This window comes from Hemiscyllium ocellatum, unplaced genomic scaffold (genome assembly GCF_020745735.1).
Source record: "Hemiscyllium ocellatum isolate sHemOce1 unplaced genomic scaffold, sHemOce1.pat.X.cur. scaffold_1085_pat_ctg1, whole genome shotgun sequence".
Taxonomy (NCBI): domain Eukaryota; kingdom Metazoa; phylum Chordata; class Chondrichthyes; order Orectolobiformes; family Hemiscylliidae; genus Hemiscyllium; species Hemiscyllium ocellatum.
Window position 1 is genome coordinate 3660 of NW_026867671.1, and position 5660 is coordinate 9319.

The window sequence follows — 5660 nt, forward strand, 5'->3', positions numbered from 1 at the left end:
ACACAATAAATGTTAGCATGAAGTGAAATATAATCAAATCAATTCAACTGTGTTTTCTCAGTTAAAATACAACTCAATATTCAAAGTAATCGAGTGATTGTACACTGCAATATCTTGACATTAATTCAGTGCTGAGATATAATTCCACATTAATACCCCTTATAGTGAAGCAAACTTGTGCCAGGAGTCAGAGGGGATAGGGAGGTCCTTAATGAGTACTTTGCTTCAGTATTCATGAGTGAGTGGGACCTTGTTCCTGTGAGGACAGCGTGAAACAGGCTGATATGGTCGAACAGTTTGATGTTAAGGCAGAGAATGTGCTGAAAACATTGAAACATCACAGGGATAGATGTCCGCTGGGCCAGAAAGGATATAACTTAGGTTGTTATGGGAAGGGAGGCAAGTGATTACTGTGTTTTGGCAATGATCTTTGCATCTTCACTGTCCACTGGAGTCATATCAGATGATTGGAGGGTGGCAAACATTATTCCCTTATTCAAGATAGGCAATTGAGATAATCCTGATAATCATCGATGAGTCAGTCTTACATCGGTTGTGGGCAAATTATTGGAGAGGAGTCTGAAAGACAGAATTTATGATTATTTGGAAAAGTATTGATTGATTAGAGATGGTCAGCATGGCTTTGTGAGCCGCAGGTTATGTCTCACAAACCTTACTGAATTATTTTGAGGATGTGACAAACACATTGGTGAGCACAGAGCAGTGGATGTGGAGTATATGGATTTTAGCAAGGTGTTTGATTAGGTTCCTCATGGTAGGCTCATTTAGAAAATAATGAAGCATGGGATACAGGGAAACCTGCCTGATTAGAGAATAAATTAGATGGCCCAAAGAAGACAGGGTGAGATTACATGGATAGTTTTCAGCTTGGAGCACGGTGACCAGTAGTATTCTGAAGGGATTAGTTCTGGGACCTCTGCTTCTTGTGATTTTTATAAATGACTTGGATGAGGAAGTAGAAGGGTGGGTTAGGAAGTTTGACAATGACACGAGGGTTGGTGGAGTTGTCGATTAGTGTGGAGGGCTTTTGTAGTTGCTAGAGGACATTGGCAGAGCTGGGCTGAGAAGTGGCAGATGGAGTACGACCTGGGAAAGTGTGAAGTTATTCATTTTGCAATTTCAAATTTGAGTGCATATTTTCGGATTAAATGCAGGATTCGTGACAATGTGGAGGAACAGAGGGATCGTGGGGTGCACGTCCATACATCCCTCATGGCTGACATCCAAGGTAATAGGTTTATTGAGACGGTGTATGCTGTGTTGGCTTTCATTCGCAGGAAAATTGAGTTTAAGAGCCAGGAGGTTATGCTGCAGCTCTATGGATCCCTGGTGAGAATACACTTGGAATATTGTGTTCGGTTCTGATCACCTCATTATACATAGGATGAGGAAGCTTTAGAAAAGGTGCAGATGAGATTTACCAAGATGCTGCCTGGACTAGAAGGCATGTCTTATGAAAAGAACATTGAGGGAGCTGGGGCTTTGGTCATTGAGGTGAAAGAAGGTGAGAGTTTACTTGATAGATTTTTATAAGATGATGAGAGACATAGATAGAATGGGTAATGAAAGAGTTTTCCCCACAAAGTGGCATAATTTTAAGGTGAATGGGGAAGTTGTGGGGAGATGTCAGAGATAGATTCTTCATAGATAGTGGTGGGTGAGTGGAATGCACTGCCAGTGGTGGCAGTAGATTCAGATCCATCAGGGACTCTTGGATAGGCACATGGATGTTGGTAAATGAAGGGCATGTTGGTTTGTTTGATCTTAGAGTAGGAGAAAAGGTTGGAACAACATCGTGGCCAAAGGGACTGTACTGTTCTGTCCTGTTCTATATTCTATGGAATGAAATGAATAATTATTATATATTAGCAACATATAGATTTTCAAAATTCTATTAGCATACTTAAGAATAATGATAAATTTCATCTTGGTATTTTACTGTGCTATCTGCAAAAATAAACTGGAATTGTTGCAGGGAGAAGTAATTAGGTTTTTCTCAATTTATAAGGCTGTGATTACACAGATCATTCAAATGAGCAAAAGTCATATTTTGAACAGTGATGTCAGAGATAGTTTCTTTATAGATAGTGGTGGGTGCATGGAATGCACTGCCAGTGGTGATAGGAGATTCAGATCCATCAACGACTCGAAGCGACTCTTGGATAGGCATATGGATGATAGTAAATGAAGGGCGTGTTTATTAGTTTGATCTTAGAGTAGGTTCATTCAACTCAGATACATATGCTTCCTTTATGGTTCTGTGGGTGCTCACTCACTCCTTCCCTTCAGTTTTACATCAATTTCACACTGCATGTGAGGGTGGGAATGAATTTGCAAATATATATACTCCAACCGAAACCCCTCACAGGTCAGGAACTGTTTTTGCTACTTTCATCACTCACAAGGAAGAGGAAAATAAAATGTTCAGTCACAAATCTTACAGTAACATAGTGGCTATAATCACCAGGAAAGGCTGAACAGCTCAAAACGCTTTTCTGAAGGAAAGAGGAGGCTCAAAGACAGCCTGATACAAGTAGGAAGCTTTGTGTCTGTGTTTTCAGAGATTTGAGATTGAAATCATTGGGTTGGAAGCATGTTTCATTGCCCCAGATCATCAAAGGTGCTATCTAAATGTGCATCTTGCTTACTATCTGTCTGAGTTAACAATGAGAAGGACAGGTCAATGTCTGAGTGTCTTACCAAATCCTTGATTGAATCTGTCTCCCCCCCCCACAAACTCAGATGCCTCACCACTCACTGGGTCAGGGAGAAACTCTGCCCTTACAATGAGAACTGTCTTTGTTATCACCGCTCTTCATGCTTCCGCCTAATCCCCACTTCCCTTCATTAAATCCCAGCTGCCTCTAGTCCACCCACATGGACATGTTGAAGAGCATGACAGGAGAATGGATTGAAACCGAGAGTTCAATAGCCAGAATGGAAGAGGAAGAAGGAAATAAACGGTGATTGTGGATCCCAGGGGACACAGCCACTGAACATGAACAGGTTTAGTTCAAACACAGGAGGTTTGTTCAGTCAGTAACCGTGTGTTCGACATGGAGGTGAAGTGAGCAGTGAGGGGAAATGTTACCACAAGCTGCCGGTGGACAACTTTCATTGGAACAGGAGGAGGCCATTCAGCCCCTCGACTTTGCTGTGCCACTCATGATGATAATAGCTGATGTGTGCCCTAACGTACAATTTTTGAAACCCTTTAATTTCATCAATAAACTCCTCTGCAACAGACAAGATGAGCATTGGAAAACTAAACATCTGCAAATGCTGGGAAATCAGAAATAAAAACAGAAATTGCTGGAAACATTCAGGAGGTCTGGCAGCATCTGTGGAGAGTGAACCTTTCAGGACCAGTGACCGGTCAGGTGACCAGCTGCAGCTGACCATTTTGCCGGATCTGGAACCCTCTCTGGAACAGGTTCTGGTGCGAGGGGAATGAGATTGTCAATAATAACTGAGAGAAACAGGAGGACGGGCTCAATCAGAATAAGGAATTCACTTACCCCTCCCAGTGGGACACTCACCGACACAGTCACACTGCGGAGAGGCCGCTCACCTGACCCATGTATGGGAAGGGATTTACTCGATCTTACAATCTGCTGAGGCACCAGAGATGGCACAGTGGGTTTAGACCCTTCACCTGCTCCATGTGTGAGAAAGGATTCATTCAAATCTCTCACCAGCGGAGACATCAGTGCATTCCCCCCATGGAGAGGCCATTCACCTGCTCAATCAGAGGATTCACTCAGTCCTCTGACCTGCTTAAACACCAGCGAGCTCACTCTGGGGAAAGGTCATTCACTTGTTCCCAGTGTGGGGGAGATTCACTCAAATGCAGTACCTGCGGAGTCCCCAGTGAGCCCACACAGGGGAGAGGCCATTCAGATGCTGTGTGAGAGAAATGATTCAGTGATCCATCCTGCCCCCCTGAGACCCCAGCGGGTTCACACTGGGTAGGAGCTGTTCACCTCTCTCTGTGACAAGGGATTTGCTGCGTCTTCAACACGATTGAGAGACCAGTGAGTGCTCACAGGGAAGTGGTCATCCACCTGCTCCGTGTGGACTGCAGGACTCTGACTTTGATGTTACTGTCCATCAGAGTCAGGAGTGGACCTTGTACATGATGACACTGTTGGAGTATTGATGTTGTTGTTGTTAACCACATTAACTGGGCTGGAGTTGACTGAACTTACATTGCCACTTTCTAAACCTCAGGATGTCTCTCTGGGCAGGATGTCTCTACAAACAGCAATGGGACAATGAGCAGGGATCATCTGTTTTGATTTAAATTGTGATAATAGCACTCCTGCTTCACAGCACTAGGTACAAGGTTGGAGTCCCCACATTCTCCCCATGATAGTGTGGGTCCCCTCCAGGTGCTCTGGTTTCCTCCCACAGCCCAAAGATGTGCAGGTTAGGTGGATCAGTCGTGCTACCTTGTCCACAGTATCCAGGATTGTGCAGACTAGGTGGACCAGCCATGGGAAATGCTGTGTTACAGTGATAGAGTGCTCTGGGCGTGATGTTCTTCGGATGGTCGGTGGGGTTTGATGGGCCAATGCTCTCCTTCCACACTGTCGGGATTCTATTCTATGATTGAGGATAAAGGCTACACAGCCGGGTGTCCTTGGAGAAGGAGCATGTGGTGTGTATCAATGCTCTTGATGCCTTTAGATAGAGGTGGGTATCGCAGGGGATACAGTGCTTTATCTCCACCGCTGCCCACCTCCCCACAACTCTACTTTGATTTAGTCCCTTCTCACTCTGTCACTTGTAATGGTTTGCTTGGCCCGTAATGGGCTTTGTTTGGAAATATTCAATTGGTTACACAAATGGTTTACTGCGGGTGATTATATGTCTAGATTAGAGAGGTGCTGGAAAGTCACAGCAGGTCAGAAGGAAAATCAACATTGTGGCAAAAGCCCTTTTCCAGCACCACTCTAATCTAGGCTCTGGTTTCCAGCATCTGCAGTCCTCACTATTGCACTGCTGGTTATTATATGTTAACCAAAAGCAAAATGGCGTAATGATGATTTTGATGGTGGGAAGGTTGCTGTGATCACATTTCTGGGTCGGAGAAATGGGGAAAAAGAACGCTTCACAGCTCACAGAACGAGAACTGAAAAGCAGTTAAATCAAACCAAAGGTTCAGACAGGGAGGGAATATTTCCCTGGAGTTTGAGTAGATGGAAAGTGATGGTGTCCGGGAATAGACAGGATTTTCTATTACAGAGGTTGAAAGTTTTAAAAACTGTTATATTCAGACAGTTTAATTTATTTTCTTTAATTTTATTTGCTGTGCAAGAAACTTTTACAATATTTTAAAACAAAAATTTACAAACCTTGTGTTACAGATAAATGTTAAATAAAATCCATCAAACCATCCCTCACTGAAACCTGATGTGGAAGTGCAATCTCCTGGAGAATCCCTGCCCACTCCTTCCTACCCGGGCTCCATGGCTATATACATACCTGGGATATAGCAGCAGGAGGAGACCATTCAGCCTTTCAATCCTGCTCCACCATTCAATGGGAAACAGCTGACCATCCAGCTCAGTCTCCTGTTCCTGCTGGGTTCCAATCCCCTTTCATGACTTTACCTCAAAGAACTATATCTCAGTCCT